This window comes from Sinocyclocheilus rhinocerous, unplaced genomic scaffold (genome assembly GCF_001515625.1).
Source record: "Sinocyclocheilus rhinocerous isolate Xijiao unplaced genomic scaffold, SAMN03320098_v1.1 scaffold1616, whole genome shotgun sequence".
Classification (NCBI taxonomy): domain Eukaryota; kingdom Metazoa; phylum Chordata; class Actinopteri; order Cypriniformes; family Cyprinidae; genus Sinocyclocheilus; species Sinocyclocheilus rhinocerous.
Genome location: NW_015645077.1, coordinates 156,507 through 177,057, shown reverse-complemented (window position 1 = coordinate 177,057; position 20,551 = coordinate 156,507). Strand labels below are relative to the sequence as shown.

Sequence of the window (20,551 nt, the reverse complement as noted above, 5' to 3'; positions counted from 1 at the left end):
GAAAAAGGCACTTCCAAAACTGTGGCATCAAAGATGGAAACATAATTCATGTATTTAAAAATTGTATTTCCATCTTTGTTGCCACAGATTTGGAAGTGTCTAAAATGATTGTACGCATATGTACTGGTATTGGTGTTTGGCGATTATTATTATTTTTTTTTTATTATTGAGTTTTCCCAATACTTTGGGCAATATAGTGTATGTTTGGTGCGGTAGGGGGCCCAACCTCATATTCTTTCATAGGGCCCAAAATTGCTAGCACCCCTGGTTCAGAACATCAGTGTTCAGTGTTTTAAAGAGCTGCCCACATCATCTGCCCAATATATAAATATACAAATGTGAAAAGGTTACAAAATGATCTTCCACCATCATGAATCTAATTGGCTTGATGTTAAAAAAGAAAGAGTCATAAGACCCATGCATAAGATTTAGTCAGATATGACTAGATAGAATGATAGGTAGAACGAGACAGACAGTCAGATAGACAGATAGATAGATAGATAGATAGATAGATAGATAGAAACAAAGCTAAACATGTCACATATCTTTGCAAAGCTGAGATTCTTGTGATATGAATGATGCAAACCACTTTAAGATACAATCATTACAGCAGGTACAATCAGTGTCTTTGTCAGACCGCCAACAAGGCTTCATGCTGTGATCCCATTGTGTTTTCCAGCTAACGGCTCCCAGCTATAGTCATCTGCAAGCATCTGTTTACAAAACAAATGTAGGCGAATGTTTTTTTTCCCTTTTCAGTGTGTTCAAAGTTCTATTACTCAATACCAGTAAGACTTACAGTGATTCTGAGATTTGTTCTGTTTAGGAAGTGTCACCATTCAAAAGAGTCCAAAATCATGCATATACTCCAAATGGCTCAAGAACAGCATGCAATTTACTTTGGGTATGACTTTTTTAGGCGTTTTAGGTCAATTTTACAGGAATGCCAAGGGGTTAATTAAGACACGGAACAGGTTAAGTAAAATATGCTGAAAATATAATATCGTACAAATATTTATAAACATGCTATAAATAAGACTGCAGTTTCACGTTTTGCGCTTGCATAACAAAGTAAATTATTTTTAACATGCAATGATATGAAATATAACCAAACAAGACATGTAATGAAGAAAAATATTGACAAAAATTAAAAAAAATAAAATAAATAATTAAATTTTTTTAAATAGCCGTTGCCTTCAAAATATAAGCAGTGCGTTTGTATTGCGTGCACCTAACTACATCTATTTGTTTTTTACTTTTAATTTACCAATTACCTCACGCGGGCCGGTCAAGGATAGCCAGAGGGGCTGTACAATGCCCAGGTCTTGTGTATACCAACTACAGGGTTAGTGATTTGAACTTGAAACTTCAAAACAACATGTTAAAACACATTCGGAACACCCTAGTAACCACCCTGAACACCCATGCATTGTGTTGGTGACTTTTGCATGAGCAAACAGCACTACAGTTTCATAAAATATAAACCTTTTGAACTGGCCTGAGGCTCATTTCTGGTCTTCTCATTTATATGCCACCAAACAAGGTTAAAGAGGTTTAACCTTGGTTTTTTTAAACCTAAGGTTTAAATTCAAAGCATGTTTGTTTTATCAGTTTCTAAGTGTGATTGAGAAGAGCGCCGGTGTGAGTATCCTCTCAGTGAATAAAGGCCTGCTTTAGCTGATATGATCCCTGGCAGAGAGCAAAAACAGTGTGGCGTCACACAGAGTTGTTTATCAAATCCAGCGGTGACGTCAGGAAAATAACCGACAGCCGTAAACATCCTGTCAGCCCAAATCCCCGTTCATGGAGGCGTGCAAACAAACACACCCAGGGGCTCCATCACGCGATCCAGAAACCCGCTTCACAGCTCTGCGTGTTTACCTGAAAATCTCCCAAAAAATGTGACGGGTGCATTTTGCAGTCCTTTGTTATTAAGAGTCCCCTGAACGCACATACCATGACCTGTCGAGACAGGAGACCGACGGCTGAAAGTCAAGACGATCAGCTTCAGGGATGCGAAGGGGTGAAAACAGCACTTTTTGTCCCAAAGCTCAACCTGACGAGCGTTTCTCAGCGTGGGAGCTTGGGAACGCTCAGAGGCAGCTGGAAACAAAACCTAAAATTCATCAGCAGCTGCAGAGTGGAAAAGAAGGAACATTTCCTGCCAAGAAAATCAGCGAGGGTCCGTTTGTGATGTTCATGCTTGGTAATTAATTCACAGCACTTTATCGAAGTACTACAATGACTAGCATTCTGGATTATACAAGACAGCAAACTCCACAACTAAATTTAAAATGGATAGACAGCATGAAATTAAACTAAATGAATCACCTCCAGAGATGATCTTGCATGCCTGACTACTTTGGTGGACTTACTTAGTTTAAAGGATAGTCTACCTAAAAATGAAAATTGTCATTATTTAGTTACCCCCAAGTTGTTCCACACCTGTATGTATTTCTTTGTTCTGCAGAATACAAAAAAAAAAAAAAACATATTTTGAAGAATGTTGGTGTTGACATTGTGAAACTGCATTTGTAAATTATGCTTGGCGGGCCACATATATTTTAATAGACAAGCTGTGGTCCATTTGAAATTCATCCACAGACCGTATTTGGCCCACGGGTCGGACTTTGGACACCCCTGATATAATGGAAGTCAATGGGAACCCAAATTTTCATTCTTCTGTGGAACATAAAATAACATGGAAGTCAATGGGAACTGAAACTGTTTGGTTACAAACTCACTTCAATATATATATATATTTTTTTTTTTTGTATTCAGCAGAATTAAAAAATGCATGTTATTTAAGTACCAAGATAGGCATGACGTTTTTGTGACATGCTCCAGGGGTGACCCTCTTTTACGAGATGTTTTTAAGTGCGTGATATTGGAGATGGTAATACCCACAATGCATCTGGAGAACAGAATGAGCAATATGAGTGTACATTCAAATGGACATTCACAGTTTCAGCTCTGCCAATTATATTTCTATTACACTGGGCAAGCAAGCTTCTGAAGTTATTTCCAAATTTCCCATGACTATTTTGTATCCCAATCAAACACTTAACATCTTTGGAAATTTCAATAATTTTCTATCATTCTTCATCAGGATTACCCATCGTGTTTCCATTGCAGTGCTGTTTTGGTGTCTGTTTTCCTCATTTAGAAACCGTAGAAACATTTAATTGAGAAACGCTGCGAGGGGCATTCAGCGCTAATGAAAACAGCACAAATTTACCATCTGTCTAAAAGAGACACCCAACGCAACATAAAACACACAGCCAGCGTAATGAGGTTCAGAAATATAAGAACCGTTTATGATTTTAAAGTATGTGCCTATGGCAAAACTGTGCAGGGAGGTCACTGTGGTGTGATGAATGATTGACAGGTCTTTCAGTCGATACCCTCCAGTGACAGGTCGACTCAAAATCCAGACACACAGAAAACCTGAGAGACAACCAAATCAGCTCTTTCTGTTCTAGCAATTATGGCTGCATTTCTGCTCAGAAAAAACAAACTGCAAAGAAATAAAAACTATAGAAAGGATTCAACAAAATAGTGGCAAACAGACCTCAAATTAATTAGTTGTTTGTATCAAAAATGCCATAAACAGCTTGATATCAGTGTTGTTTTAAAAGTACAGGCACTAAAACCTGAAATAAAGCTGCACTGTAAAAACAAAAAAACTAAAACGGGGATTGTACTAGTAATTTTGTGCCAGGACATTATGCATTAATTTTACAGACATTTCCATTAACTCTAAAACACAACGCAATGCAGTGCAAAATTCAAAATATAGGTAAAACACCTGTATAAAAAAAAATTCAATACGGACAATTCCTTCATATTAATACTATATTTACAGATTTGTTTTACAGCGTGAAAAAAAATAAAGTATAAACATTAGATGAAAAACTAAAAATGTAAAAAAAATAAAAAATTAGAGTTGTTGCCTTGGCAAGTTTAAGTACTACATAAAACTAAAATAAAAATGAATTAAAACTAAGTAGAAACATTAAACAACTAATAAAAATTAAATAAGTAATTTTACAAAAATTTAAACTAAAATTAAAATGGAAATTAAAAAATATAAAAATAAAAGGTAGTTAAAAAATATTAATAAATACTTGAATAATACTAAAATAACACAGATTCCACTGGGGGGAAAGAGGCAGCCACATTCCCAAATGCACACCATTGGTTGAGCAATGGCAAACATTAAAAACATGACTGACATTAACGAAAATCAAATGCAGTAAATCAAGTGATCTTTTGAATGCTAATTTCTCACTAATCTTTACTGCATAACTACATTAACTGGTTGAATACTTCAGTATCCACTAAAACTTTTGATGCTCCCAAAATTGCCCCCATATTTCCTGAGTTCCTATATAATAGCAAATGCAGCATCCTGCCCTAATCTAGCAGCTTTGAAGCCCGTGAACGACGTGCTGATAGGAGGTGCAGGCATGTCCCAGCACCTCCTCGGGGACATTTGCTGATGATCCCCTGCCCCCGTGCTTCAATAGGTGGAAGATCTGTACGGAAGGGGGACGGGAGGTAGGGGGAGTTGTACCTGAGACCCCGACAACACCCCACCGAGCCTGAAAGAAAGAACTTCAGAAGCACAAAACTACTCTTGCTTACTTGCAAACATGTTTTTTCTTGAGGAAATGCTAATCTAGTTTACTTTAACTTTCAGTAATTTAAACAAAGCTGAAATTAAATAAAATATAAATATTAAACGCAAAATGTAAACTTAAAAAACTTGGAATTAATAAAAAAATGAAATGCTGCCTTGGCAAATAACTGAAATAAGTTTAAGGTGAAGTACTAAAATCACTAACTAAAACTAAAATAAAAATTAATTAAAGCTAAATAGAAACATACCATAGCACATAATAAAATGACTTAAAATTAAAACTGATAATATAAAAATCTAGTTTACTTTGACTTTACTTTTACTAAAGCAAATCTGAAGAATACTGAAAAATAATTTTTAGTAATTGAAATAAATCTAAAATTAAATACAAATATTAGATGAAAAACTTACATTAAATATTACTACAACTAAAACAAAATAAAATAAGAATAAATTAAAGCTAAATTGAAATATTAAAAAAAGCACATAAAATCTGTTAAACTAAAATTAAAAAGAATAATGAAAATATAAAAATCTAGTCTACTTAGATTTTAATTTTGAGTGACACTTAAAAATACTACTACACTGAAATTAAATTATACAGAAATCATTTTCACTTAGAAACTGCAAGTAAATTTCACAATTGATTGCAAAAAGCTGCAAGTAAAACATTGAATTAAAAATTTAATTTGAAGAAAGACTGAAATGTTTACAATAAATTTTCCGGCAAAAATTTTTTTTTACAGTGTACAGAATTAGCTAATGCAAATCTTACAAATATTGATATTAATATTGATGTTTTATGATTCCCATCGTTATTAATAAGACAAATAATCACAAAAACACTGTTTCTATATTTAGTAAAGCACACAAGACTTAGCACCACTTAACAACAAGCATTACCATCTATGTTCCAGCACGCAAAAGGGTCAATCAACAAGTCTGCGCTGTTTACTTGTGCCTTTAAGAAGCAACCAAAGAAAATAAAGTTCTCAAGCCCAGGGGAAGAGTGAGGTCACATGACTGGCCTTTAAGACAATCTGCATGTGAAAACAGCACTGTCTATTAGGATTAGCTATAATTATGGTAAAGACTTAACGGCTCTGTGCTACATGTTTACACATGAAATGGGCCACTGCGTGATGTTTTTGACTCGGCAGAGACTGAAACCAAAAGGGGAGGGGAAGCTACTTGGCTAATGGGATGGCATCACCATGATACTTTAATATTTTCAATATTGAATATTAGTACCAAATCATTATTTACAACTATAGTGGTGAAACTAAATACTAACAACAAATAGGTTTTTGAGTTTTGACAAAGTTTCAATGGACCCCATAATACTGGAGTAAATTTACCTATAAGCAACTGGGTCAACTTACTTTAATTCATACAAATGTGTTTGGCAAAAGTGACGTCGTTTACAAATGCAATCTTCACTGCTGTTTGTGTTGGTTCAGATGTTTTCTGCACTTCCACCTGTTGTTTCTGGAGAGCGTGTGAAGCGTAAACACCTCGGGAGAGCCGTGAGATGAGCACGTCTGCAGCGGTTCACGCCAGACTGAACGTGTCAAGCATAAACAAGGCTTTACAATGGCTCGATTTGCTACAATGGTTCAAAGTGCTACAAGCTTGCTTAAGGAAACAATGTTTACAATGTGCAGTGCATTTTTTAAAATTAAAAACATGATGGATTGTGTTGAAGTTTCTGCGAGTTCACTACTGTGTTTATAATGGCTGTTGATTTAACACGTTCAATTCGGTGTCATTATCGTGGAAAAAATAGCACATTAAAATGATTATCGCATTTAATGCATGTTGTAGTCACAATATTGTCTCTGTTTCGCAAACGAAAATAGTTCCAAAGGCACAGCGGTGTTTCGTTACTGAATGAATCCATGAATCGAGTGAGCCAATGATTCAGTTACCCATTCATAAAGACACTTGCTTCATTTCTGAATGAATCAGCTGTTGAATGAGTCATCAGTTGAATGACTCACTTTAGTCTTTGCAACTTTAGGGATCTTATCTATTCACGAACAGCTTGTAACACTCCAAAGAGAAAGGAAAACTTGAAATCGCATCATATGACCCCTTTAAACAGTGACTTGCTGCCACCTACTGGCGGTTTTAGTTTCATATTTGGAGTATTATTTCATTTTTCTTTTTTTTTTTAAATCCATTAATGCCCATTTAAAACTAATTACTGTCATAGCATTATGTCTGCAATTCTAATTGCACTGTGAATGCAATGCCACCTGTGCAAACATACCTAAATGCCACTTCATACTCAGCTTCTGAAAACAATAAAATGGCCACATTGTATTCTATGTTGAATCAAAATAATTCTTTCTAAAGCTACTTTTTTTGTCATGTCTATTCAATGCTTTTCTCATTTTACACAATCATGACTATAAATCATGTTTTGGGGGTAATTTCTCAACCCAAATTAATGTGTGACTTAATTTTTTTATCTAATTAATTAAATGACGTGCCAGTTGATTTACAAAATTAATCAGCACATCATTTCATTGATTAGATTAATACAATTTAATCACTCGACAGCCCTAGTTTTTATATTTTAATTCTTCTACTTTTCTTTCATCTCATAAAGTAAACACAAAAAATTAGTACATACAGAAACCCAGCACATTAAATCCAAACCAACAAACAACAAACAGCACTTTCTCAAACACATTGAGGTGATTAAAGCTCATCGGAGGTCAGACCAAGAAACTTTTCCAGCTCAGAGATGTATTTTCTGAAGGACAAGCGACGGCATGTGTTCCTCTGATTACCTGAGCCCCGTGTGATACGCCGAGAACAGATTAACCAAATCCAGTTTCCAGAAAATCTCTCCTGCACATTATCTGAGTTTTTCCCCTGTGGAAGCCTCCGCCGAACCCTGGGGTCTCTCCTCCCACCCCTCGTCCCCGCGCCGTGCAGCCGAGCACGGGATTCAGACACACATGACTACACAAAGCCACGTTGAAATTAGTTTACACGCTCCGAGCTCCGATCACAGGCCTTTAATTTCCATCCGGCTCCAGTACAATAACGCCCCCTGTTTCTCTCTCCGTGCCACGATGGAGCTGGAAGACGAAGAACAAACTAACCGTGTGCACAAGTCTGTCGACCTAAACCACCTGTCTTGGGGTTTGACATCATAGACAACCCCTTTAAAACAGCTGCCTTCAACCCCAGAGATAATAACCCTTCAATTAAATCACTCATCAAAACGCAGGGTGGAACAGGTATGAATGGTGTTTTTGATGCATTCTGGGTAAACGGAATTATAGGCCACAGGAGTGAGACAAAACCTAGTGAGCTGCTTACCTAGACAGCACTTCTACGGCATTTTAAGTAAGTATGTACCATCAAAACAAAAGATATAGCCAGATCATCATATGCATGCTTTGTAGAGAAGGCAAGCCCATAATGCAGCTCACAGAGAAAACGAAATCATCCAAAATAATATCGGCGCAAGAGAAATGTTTATAAATACTTATTTCATTCAGTACTGCAGAGTATTGACATAAAAGCTCAATAATAATTTAATTTCATATTTCTTCATTAAAATAAAAATAATTTATTAAATAAAAATATAAATGATAAACTCTTGTAATTATTTGTAGTCATGTCTAATAAGTTAATTTCATATTTGTATTATAATAAAAAAATAATACATTTATAAATAAATATATAAAATATTACATAAAATTATACATAATAAAATTGTAAAAAAAAATCTATTGGAATAAACTGTAGTCAAGTCTCTAGTGCAGTTATACAAAACAGTGACTAATAAATAAATTTTATATTTCTATTTATAGTAAAAACAATACATTTATATAAATACATATATAAAATTATTAAATTAAATTATAAAAAATAAAATAAACACTATTGGAACACATCTCTAGTGTAGTTACAAAAAATGGATTAATAAATTAATTTCAAATTGCTATTTATAATAAAACATTTGCAAAAATATATTAAAATAAATTAAATTCTAAATAATAATGGAATTAACTAATATTTTTCATATATTAATACATTTTATATTTCTGTTTATAATGAAATTAATACATTTATAGAAAACTATATGAACAATTAATAAATAAAATTAGAACTAAACATGTAGTCAATTGCAGTCAAGTCTCTATTTGTGCAACAAGCTTTTGAAATCAGTCACTTACAGTATGAGGCAATATGAGGCTTCATTTACATTAAGATGCTGCCTGTGTAGACCGAAAAGCAGCTATCTGGGTTATGGAACAGAGCTAGACCTGAGCATCTTGACATGAAAGTTGAGAGGCGAACAGATAAAAGGGATTCCCTGTGTTTAAACACTACTATCACTCAGCTGCTAGTGTGAACACATCACTCGATCCTGTTGACAGGGAAGTATTCCAGGTATGGCCTGTAAGTTATAAAACTCTGAAGGATCTGTTTGGAAAACAATGCATAAGTGCAGGATGCTTACGTCATGCTTACGATGGTTCTGAATCCCTCTAACCCCCCAAAACCAACCCAGGAGAGTTCATTAACAACGCTGAGTACAGGAAACGCAACCCAGCGGCAATGACCACATCAAAGCACAATGAAAGTTATCTGTCTTTATGAAAATCACGTTCTAGCCTCATTTTTAATTATCAAAGTCAGTGTGTCCCCCGAGTAAAGAAGGAAACTATTTCAATCAATTATTTTCAAGGGAAGAAAAAGCTTGGGTCTGTATTAAACCTGTTTAGTTCTTCACTCGTGCAGAACTAAATAACAATTAAACCTTTGTAGGCTTGATTGCTGGTTCCCGTATGGATATTATGAAAACCGAACTGCACTATGGTCAAAACAAAGTATTACTTCCTCAAAACTGATATGGTTTTCTCTATATTTATTCAGAAATTAGCCAATTAAGGGCAAATATTTGCCCCTGGAACTGGTATTTAGGGCCATTTTTACCTTCGGAAGGGCATACTGAGTAACAACACACTAATCATTTTTGTAAAACACTTCAACTGAATCAATTAACTGACATAAATCTTAAATTTGAACACTTATGGCTTAAATATACAATCAAATCAACATGAAATGTAGCTTATATCATTACATACAACATTTCATGGCAGGTTTCCATTGTGATGCCATTGGGGCATGTGACTAGTGTGAAAAAAAAGTGTGACTAGCCAAGGTTATCTCTATATGAAATATTAAACAACAAGAATTGGCCAAAGAGATTCTATTGTGATTCTATTGGGGCATGTTGTCACAAAGGGTCGATGTGTTTTTAATGAACTGTGAATTTAAACTCCTGATCTGTAATGGTGAAACTGTCTCTCAGAAACAGATTTTTTTAAATAAGCAGAGAAACTAAGTAAAAAGTGTGACAACTAGCCCCAATCTCCTCTATATGAAATGTTAGACAAGAATAATTGGCTAAAGGGACCTTTTTGTGATGCTATTGGGGCATGTTGTCACAAAGGTTCAATATGTTTTCAATGAAGTGTGAATCTAAACTCCTGCTCAAAGAAAGTTTCTCAGTCTAAATAAACCTAGAAACTAGGGCAAAAGTGTGACAACTAACCCCAGCAAGAAGCAAGAATTTGCTAAAGGGACCTTTTTGCCACCATATTTTGGTCACTTTTGGCCCAAATCTGACCTTGCTTGTGACTCAGACCAGCTTTAAGTTTTTTTACTCTCTATATGTGTTCTCTACTGGCTCTCATATGATGCAATGCACTTCACAGCTGCGTCCACCAGCGCTGACCTCCTGTCCTGCCTGACTGCGGATGGCTGATTCATTTCCATCTGTATACCAGCAGATGAGAGATTCCTTCTGTCTTTCTGCCTTTCCTTTTCTCAGGCCATTCAGAGCGAATGAATTCAACCCATCTAAAGTCCTTCACACCAGGACATGCTCAGAGGGGATTCTCCTTGACTCTGACCTACTCACACATTTGCAATTCATCATCTTCCTCACACGGCTACACAATAGCAGCAGCACAGGAGCTCTGTCATTCTAACGACACACGCATGGACTGTTTACGGCGTCTGACACCCGCAGAAAGCCTGTGTTTGCGTGTTGATGTTCTGTCATTAACTACCAGTTCAATTAGCATTTACAAGACCACGGGTGGAAGACAATAACAATGCTTTAAATGAGCTTTGTTCTTTAAGGATGTATCTTTTTGATATACAACAGGCAATTGGAAAAGCAGCATTATTAAGACATGCAACTTTGCTTGAGACAAAACTTATTTTGCAAACCACAGTCCAAATGTCACGCATGCAAACTCATATCCCCAGCCAAACAAATCCTATAGGAAAATGTTTGCCTTCAATTGGATCCTATTGGGAATTCCAACATAGAATTCCAGCAAACAACAAGTAGATCTTAAGAACAGATAGTTCACAAAAGGACTATTTGGTTCCCAGTGGGATCAAATGTCCATGTAGAACATCACAAGGACTTTAAAGCAAATCTTTCAGGGTTTTAAAACTCCTGTAGCTTTCTTTAAACTCTAGTTAAGACATTATTCCAACAAAATACAGGTAAAGTTCTGATAATGACTACTCAAAATCCAAAAGAACTCAACAGGTCTCAACAGAGGGCTTTTCCAGTTATTCCAAATTACTGGATAAGGAATTTAAAAATCTTTTACAGAGATATTTTGCATTTAAAGAGGGCCATTTCTAGGCAATAGTAACTTAAAATAAAAATTTATATATATATATATATATATATAAACTTCCCTGATATTTCCAGGTTGTGAATATGGTTGTGACCCTGTCTCAAATAATAACAACAAAAAAAGAATTAATAAAATCAAAGGCAATCATTTTCGCTTTATCTAATAGAATCTAATGCAATTCTTAAGCGATTCCATTAGGATGTTTTAGGATTGATTGCAAATAATGACTGAAATTCCAACAGGAATATTTTGACTAAGGATATATCAGCTATGTGAAACCTTAATAAGAACAATTCTAAAGTAGAGAAGTCTAAACTTATGAAACCATTGAGATACAAACACTAGAAAGTGACCAACATACTTTGCACATCCACAAAAAGTCTGCAAGCTCTGTGTTCAGTATAAAATACCCAACAATAAACATGTAATGGTTATTAATGTTTTGCTGATGCAAAAACCCTTGTTTACCATGTCAATAAGCTTCTTTGAATGTTCAAATAGAGCAAGTCAAAGAGAGACAGACAAAGTCAGACGTACAGACTGTGCTGTTCAGATGTGGGAAATCCTTTTTATCTGCTTTCTCTGCCTCTCGACAGATATCCAGAGTCTTTGAAGCCGTGAAACTGCAGCGTGTCTTCTCCCGAAAAGCATCAACACAAACCCAAAGCCTGCCGCCACACCTCAATAACCGCACAAATGTCTTACCTTCCCAGGGGGCGATCCTGTGGCCCAATGACACGCGTCCTTTCTAAAATCTCATGTTTCCTGCATCGCCGTCCACATTCCGTCTCCAACTCCACAATATACTGACTCCCACGTGAGTGGACGGGAACTGAAACAGCTTGGGATGGGGGGCTGTGTCCGTTCAGCGATCTCCCCCCTCTTCTCCTCCCCTCTCCCACACTCTTTTTACCTCCTTCCCCTTCCCCCTTTCCTTCTGTCTTGGATTGACTGTGAGATTGGGAGCAGGAATGCGTGTGGTTCTGCTCCTTTTGGTCTGTCTGAACGGCTCTGGTATGACCCTGCGGAGAGCACCAAATTTACACAAGAATTCAAACCCGCCTCTCACAAACACAGACTCTGCCCACTTATCGCACCTTTCCCACAGAGCTCCGCCCACCTCAGGGCAAAATTCTCTTGCTGAAATAAAGTGCAAACTAAAGAGCACATCCCACAAAAAAACATGTCTAGGGCTCATTTAATCACAAAATCAAACTAAAAAAATATAAATTATATTTTTATAAGCTTTAGGAACATGATGGGTTTTTTTTTTCCATTGCAATATTATTTTTATGACAATTAAGCAAGTCTCCTTCCTATTCTTTTTATCATCATGTGTCTGTCCATTTTATTTTTTCCCCATTATTCTCAATAGATTACTGTATTTCCGAAATACAATGTTTTTTTTAAATTATTTTAATCAATGTTATTTAAAGGTTTAATGATGCAACAAGTTCTACCATGATGCATAAATAATTTTAAATGTGTAATTTTTGCTTTCACATAAAAGTAATGAAAAATACTTTTATTATGGTACTGAGAATATGAGGGATTGAAAATAGGGGCTTAATTGTCATTAAAATAATGTCATAATGCAATACATTTATAAATAGGCTCCATTTCATCATGCAAAATATAATCCTGATTTTTTTTTTATTTTGGGGTAAAATAGGATATTAATGTGTTTAACTGTTATCAAAATAACGTCACAATGCAGTAAATCTATATATAGGTTCCATTTCATCATGCAAAATATAATTTTGAATTTTTTTCTTTTGATTTTGGAGTAAAAATATGATCCAGGCATGTTCAGGCCCTAAAAGGGTTTTTCAATATTCACCCATCTCGACCTCACATTACATGAAGTCTACAAAAAACATCTATCATATGCCATAATACCGGTTAGTAGAGGTTAAATCTTAAATATTTGGACTGAACAGCATGCATATGTGTCTGTGGAGATAGAGGTGTGATTGGTGGGAAGGCAGCAGCGTTGTTGTCATAGCACCAGAGCTGTAGGAGGAGAGAGACACAGACGTCAATGATGACGACCCGAGCTGAATTCATTTTCAACACATACACACACACACACACACACACACACACACACCTTTTGTAGGTATTCTGGGACGCCAGGCAGTGGCCACAGTGTTTGGGAGCAGGAAGCTGTTCTGTCACTCTGATCAGGTGATCTGCGAGCTGCTTTGCATACATAGCAGCACAGACGCCCGGGGCCAGATTGAGAGCGGTATTGGCTGGCTGATATAACCCAGCGACGGCGCGCTGCGGAGGGGGCGAGACGCTCAGACAGATGAACTGGACTGTACGCAGCTCAGAAGTGCAACCTCCTGTCTAGACGATTGTGATTAAACTGTCTAAAATAAGAACCTCAACACTGCGGTTAGTCTGATGGCGTATAAAAGTGACTAACTTTGCCAGCCAAGGTTATGACCCCTAATCTGTACAAACTCCACAGCTGGATACTTTCTCCCAAATAAAACACAGAGCCAGACAGAGAGAGAGAGAGAGAGAGAAACAGTAAGAGAAGCAGAGAGTGAGAAAGAAAAGAGAAAGAAATGTCTTGTGCATCCCTACTGTAATGTATTAAAAAAATTATATAAAATCATATTTGATTTACAAAATAATTAATATTAAATAAAAATAAGAATACATACTAATAATTATAAAAAAAATAAGAATAACAATCTTATTAATTCCATAATATTGCTAAAAAAAACACAATAAAAAAATCTCAACAATCCCATAATTCATAATAAATATAAATTAAAAAAATCTTAATAAGCCCATAATAATTAATAAATCAAAACAATCTTAGTAACACCATAATTAATATTAAAATAAAAACTCCACAGCTGAATACGTTCTCCCAAATAAAACACAAAGTGAGAGAAACAGAAAGAGAAACAGGAGGAAGAAAGAAAAATTTTTGTCTTTTGCACCCTTACTGTAATTTATTTAAAACAATATGAACTCACTAATGAATTTACTAATTAATATTCAATAAAAATTAAATATGAACAATTCCCTAATAACTATTAAAAATAAAAATATTAATAATGCCATAAAATAAATAAAAATAAATGTAAAAACCTTAATAATTCAATAATATTAATAAAGAACAAAAATAAACATCTTAAAAATGGCATAATTAATATATGAATAATTCCAAAAATAAATATTAATTTCATAATAATTAACATTAAATTAAAATAAATAAATAAACAACTTTTTCTTTCACCTAACTTTTAATAATAAAACAATTTGTAACTTAGACCATATGTGTGAAGAGAAACAAAAAATGAGCCCATAATATTCATAGCACACTTTTCATGATCCAATCAAATCCTGAGGGATAAAATCAAGCTATTTCCAATTATTCAGCTTCATTTGACGTATTATGAAAGCTAATGATGATGTGTGAAGAAATGACACCTCAGCTTTAACAAGACGAGTCTGTGTTTTTGTGAGGAGAGACAGACGTGACATGACAGTCTCCCAGGAGGAACAGGGTAAACGCAGGTCCGTCTGAGCCCACAGGAATGCCAGACTGACCTCCACGTCTGCTCCGCATGATAAACCATCAGCTGTTTGCTTCCTAAGAACCATCGTGGAAACCTCTCATATTCTGCATCAAATGAATCATTACGGTATGGGCTGATCTATTATAAAGCAGTTTAGTATTCATGACGCTTCAGATCCTCAGGCCATTTTAATATGGTAATGTTGGGATATATGTGAAATCATTTTTTAGTATCAGAATTGGAAATGACCTCTGTGACCCCAATTCCAGACAGAAAGTCCTATTGCTGAAGGAGACATTCTTCTTAACGATTCAATCACACCCAAACTGAAGTGATTAGCATGCTGGAGCCAGAAATAACACGATATCTGACACTTTACATAACTCAGAAACATAGTGATAAACAAACAGCTCCCTGGAATACTAATTCTGATTGGTCAATCGTGGCATTCAGCAGTCAAATATTTCTGATATTAATGACATCGTCCATGACAACACTTTATAATTAACTGCTTATTTCTAAAACGAATATTTCATAAAGAGCTACACTAGCGTTTGGGGTCAGTAATGGTTTTTTTTTCTTTTTAAAGAAAAGTAATTAATACTTTTATTCAGCAGAGATGCATCAAAAATTATAGTAAATACGTATATAATATTATAAAATATTTATTTTAAAATAAATACATAAATGCTGTTCTCTTAAATTTTCTATTGATCTATTAAAAAACATAAGTTTTCACAGAAATATTAAAGTGTTTTCAACATTGATAATAATCTGAAATGTTTCTTGAGCAGCAAATCAGCATATCAGAATGAAGCAAATGAGCATATTAGAATGATTTCTGAAGGATCATGTGACACTGAAGACTAGAGTAATGATGCCGAAAATAAATAAATAAAAATAAATAAATAAATGCAGCCCTGGTAAGCATTAGACACTTCTTACAAAAGCATTAAAAAATCTTACCAATACCAAACTTTTGAAAGGTAGTGTATGTTCAAGTTTAGTCTTTGCACACTCCTTACAAGTGAACTAATAAAATAATTTGCTGAATTGAACATTTCATGTTCATATATTAATTTATTTGTTAAGTAGCTGCTTAATAAGTGGGATAATGTGCAGACAGACGATCATTATTGCAAAATAAAGGCTCAAAAACAAACCACCATCAAAGAGGAGGTTGAATTCAGTGTTTCTGAATTTCTTCTCATATTCAGGTCTATGTTGCGATAATGACTCACTTACTGTAGATTATTGCTTATGTATTTAACTAAATATTTATTTCACTACAAAAAAAGCATAAAAACGAATTCACTAATAACAAAACACTTCTTAAGGGTCGAAATACTTCTAACTACGCAAACTAGATTTCAAACATCACACGGTCTGAAATGTTCTTGCAATTCACAATGCAATAACGCTGCTAAGGATGCTATAGCTATAACTGGTTGAGAGAAAGTTAGCTAAAATGGCAGTATACTTATAGCAATTACACACCTGGTTTAAAAATATCGCCCCCTACAGTACAGAAACACAACAGGCCTCGTGCATTAAGCATGAGCAGAACAAATGTCTGTGTTAATTGTTTGTAAAACAGTAGATTTATTGCTTGATTGTGTTCAAATTCAATATAAAAATTATGTAAAAATGCATTTGTGAACAATTTACACTGAAAAATGTATAACAATATGTGATTGTTGTGTCTGAAATTGAGCTAAACTTCATCATTATGCCTTAAAGCAAACCAAACGGCTCCTAAAACCAGTTTCCTCGATCGGCTAATGCAGAGAATCACCCGTAAGACCAGCAAACGATGATAATAAAGGACAAGCAAAAGCGACATCCTTCTTCAAACTGAGGCGACACGAGTCACTTTCAATTACGGTCAGGGACTTTACCTTCTCCGTCTGCCGTGTTTGCATTAGCCTTAAGAGGAATTCAATAAAGCATCCCCGACTGAGACAAAAAACATCAGTGTTCCCACAGAGAAGCTGTTTTCCAGCATCTACTGTTCCTGAATTCACAATATTTCAATGACCCAGGAGAGAGGTTTACGCCGAACGCTAAAGCTAGCAGCCTAACTGGGATTTTCATTTAAAATCATCGACGCGCCAGCTGCACGGAAATGCACTCCAAATTTGCTCACAGCTATTTATTACATATTCATAACACTGGAAACAATGCCCTGGCTTAGCAAAAAGATGCACAGAAACATGATGTGACTTGGGAATCACATTCTTGTCTGATTGTAAAACATGACAGAGATGTGACCACAAGCGTTTGTTTGGCTTTCATGATTTATATGTTTTGTCTTATCAAGATCAAGTCATAGTCCTGTAATAATTTCATGGCGCCGTTCTGTGAAGAAACTTTTTCCACCACATTTTTATCAAGCAGCAGATGAAAACTGCTTAGAAAAACTTGATTTGCTGTTATCATTAATGTCTGTTGCATAAATGGTGCAGAAAGAGACACAATTCAATACTTAGCTTAACTCGAAGTCTGAGTATCAACAATAGCAAGAGTTAATGGTCGGTTTTAGTGGCGCAGCAGTTAATCATAGTGCGTGTGGCGCAGGTTTGAGTCCGGCTTGAGATTTTCCCAATAATTTCTTATCACTTTCTATTAAATCTATCAATTAATAAGTTGTAAAAGATGAAAAAAGTAAACATTAAAAGTACCTGTAAATAGTCAATAGTCAACCATAATACAGCTGAGTCCATGTAGGAACTGCAGGGGATCTGTGTGATCTATTATTGATCTAAATGTGGCTATTTATTTTTAATTGCTTAATATATAATGGACTATTCAAAAGTTTGTGGTCAGTTTTAAATGAATAGTTTTATTCAGCAAGGACGCAAATTGATCAAACGTGACAGTAAAGATATTTATGTTTAAAACATTAACCAAAAGTTAAAATTTAAAATATTAATATATTATATTATTAATATTACATTTTTTCTATATTTTTTGATCAAATAAATACAGCCTTGGTGAGCAGAAGAGCAACGCAAAAATCACTAAAAACAAAAAAAAAATCTTTCGATTCTTTAGAGTCAGAAAGGCTTGAGAAGATGACTCGGATGTTCCAGAAACCCTGGATTGAACCTGTAAGATTCTTGTTAGGAAGCAACAGCTGCTAAATATGTACAGGAACCTTCAATATTTGAGATTCTGGTTCAAATCTCTAATAAATACCAGGCATTTTGACTTACTATGATCTGATCTTCACTCATTCCCTCTCTTGTAGAAACAACATGCCATGCCATACCTCACTTCAATTAGGGCTTAAGAAGAAAAATAAATATTTATTACAGTCCTACTAGGCTTGATCTCAAACAACAAAGACTCAGCCTCAGTATTAGGGACCAGATGAAAGGGATTGGCCGGAGCATACTGGAGATCATTAGTGAGGATCCCCTGCAGACTCCATCTCATCTCCTTCTTCTCCTTCTCTCCAATATACATCAAAGCAGTCTGCTATGAATGCAAACCAGCCAGAACATGTCATGTAAACGCTCAGGCAACCGATGATATGTTGGCATGAGGTGGGCTGATCTTCTCGCACAATCATGATTGTACACATTTGATTATCTGCACACACAGCACCAGGGGAAGGGGGCGTCCCTGCAGGGTCACATGACTTTGGGCAGCATGACTGCACGCTGATTACTGCACAGTGTGGAGGGACAAAGGTAACGTTGTTCTGGCGAACGGTTCTGATGTCAGAAATTTTTGTGTCTTAAAGAAATAGTTCACCCAAAAATGAAAATTTGCTAAAAAATGTACTTATCCTTAGTTCATCTATGATGAGTTTGTTTCTTCGTTGCAACAAATTTGGAGAAATGTAGCATTCCATCACTTGCTCACCAGTGGATGCTCTGCAGTGAATGGGTGCCGTCAGAATGAGAGTCCAAACAGCTGATAAAAACATCACAATAATCCACTAGTAATCCACACCACTCCAGTCCATCAGTTAACATCTTATGAAGTGAAAAGCTGCGTGTAAGAAACAAATCCATCACTAAGACGTTTTAAATTTCAAGAGTCCTTTATCCATAATATTGCTTTCTCCAGTGAAAAAGTTGTCTTGTCTGAATCAGGAGAGAAATATGCACAGATCAAGCACTGTTTACAAGTGAAAACAGTTCTAATTTTGATGTGGGAGGACAACGGGATGGACTTTTTCATCGGAAGAAGTGTTATAATGAAATATGGACTTGTATTTTGATCAGAAGTGATGGTTTAAAGTTTCAAGATGGATTTGTTTCTTACAAACGCGCAGCTTTCCACTTGACAAGGAATTTATTGATGGACTGAAGTGGTGTGGATTACTTGTGGATTATTGTGATGATTTTATCAGCTGTCTGGACTCTCATTCTGACGGCACCCATTCACTGCAGAGGATCCTTTGGTGAGCAAGTCATGTACAGTTCTGTTCTGTCATACCAAACCTGTATTTTTACCAAATACAAATACTGCCCTTTTTGGAGCTTGAAAAACATAGTCATTACAAACTGTCCTTAAGACAGAGCTGCTGAAGATTCTTCAAAATTAGTCATTTTGTGTTGCATGAAAAGTTAACAGCAAACAGTTTTGAATGACATGAGGGTGAGAAACAAATGACAGAATTAGAATTTTTGGTTGAATGTTTCCTTCAACATAGTGTCATAAAATAAACAAGTGTCTTTGTTTTGCAAATACAGGACAAATCAAACTGTCCCACAAAACAATCCGCTTCCTTAATAAAAAATAAATTGTGAACACAGCCAGAGTTGAACTATGGGACAGTCAATGTCCTTCCGTTCAGACCATCCAGAAAACCTCCCAACCACACGCAAAACAAAACCTGATTTAGCAAAATCACTCATTCCCTCAAAAGAAAATACACAATGTGCTGATTTTGGAGGAAATATCTGTGCAATGGATATGAAAATGAAAAACTAAAAGAAAAACGAAAGAATCAGGGTCATTCTCAGGAAACTGCCTTTTGTGTCCCTTGTGACTTCTGATATAATTCATGGTATACTGATATTAGACATCATTGAACAGATTTAACTGTTTATTTTGTAAAGCAACATTTCTTTACATATAAATATGAATCTTATTAACATTCTATAAATTTTAATATGACATTTTAAAAAGTATTTTTCACTGTCTGGGAAGTCTTTTCTAAAATGGGTTATGCACTTTTTGAAAAAAAAAATAATAATAATAAGAGGTAAATTAAATTAATTTGATCTACACTAAAAGTTTGGGGTCAGTAAGATTTTTCAATGTTTTTTAAATAAGTCTCTTCTGCTCACCAAGGCTGCATTTATTTGATCAAATATACAGTAAAAACAGTAATATTGTGAAATATTATTACAACTTAATATAGCTGTTTTCTATTTGAATATATTTTAAAATGTAATTTATTGCTGTGACCAAAGCTGAATTTTCAGCATCATTACTCCAGTCTTCAGTAGTGCTGTGTTCGATACATCGATCAGGGTTGGGTACCGAAACCCGGTACCAATATGGCACCGGTACCTATGTAACCGGTATGTACTATAACCGAATCCGGTTGCCTCATTTCGGTGCCATGCTTGAGCGATCGATTGAAATATTTGTCCTCTGGTTCTCCGAAACGGACGTAAGAAGCATCATCACTGGCACCACACGTGAAAAATAAT

The 20,551-nt window shown here is 35.3% G+C and overlaps 1 protein-coding gene across 3 annotated transcripts in view; it reads right to left on the bottom strand.

Moving 5' to 3' along the window:
* LOC107705640 (T-lymphoma invasion and metastasis-inducing protein 1-like) overlaps positions 1–20,551 on the bottom strand; it is an 81,614-nt gene that overhangs the window by 50,011 nt on the left and 11,052 nt on the right. Inside the window, exon 1 of one of the 3 annotated variants that reach the window (XM_016509030.1) lies at positions 12,040–12,330. The exons of 1 other annotated variant lie outside the window; for it this stretch is intronic. The gene's annotated coding sequence lies outside the window, so the exon portion shown is untranslated. Of the gene's footprint in view, positions 1–7,440; positions 7,518–12,039; positions 12,331–20,551 lie in introns of those variants that run through there. One more of the 3 variants, XM_016509031.1, reaches the window with a different exon arrangement.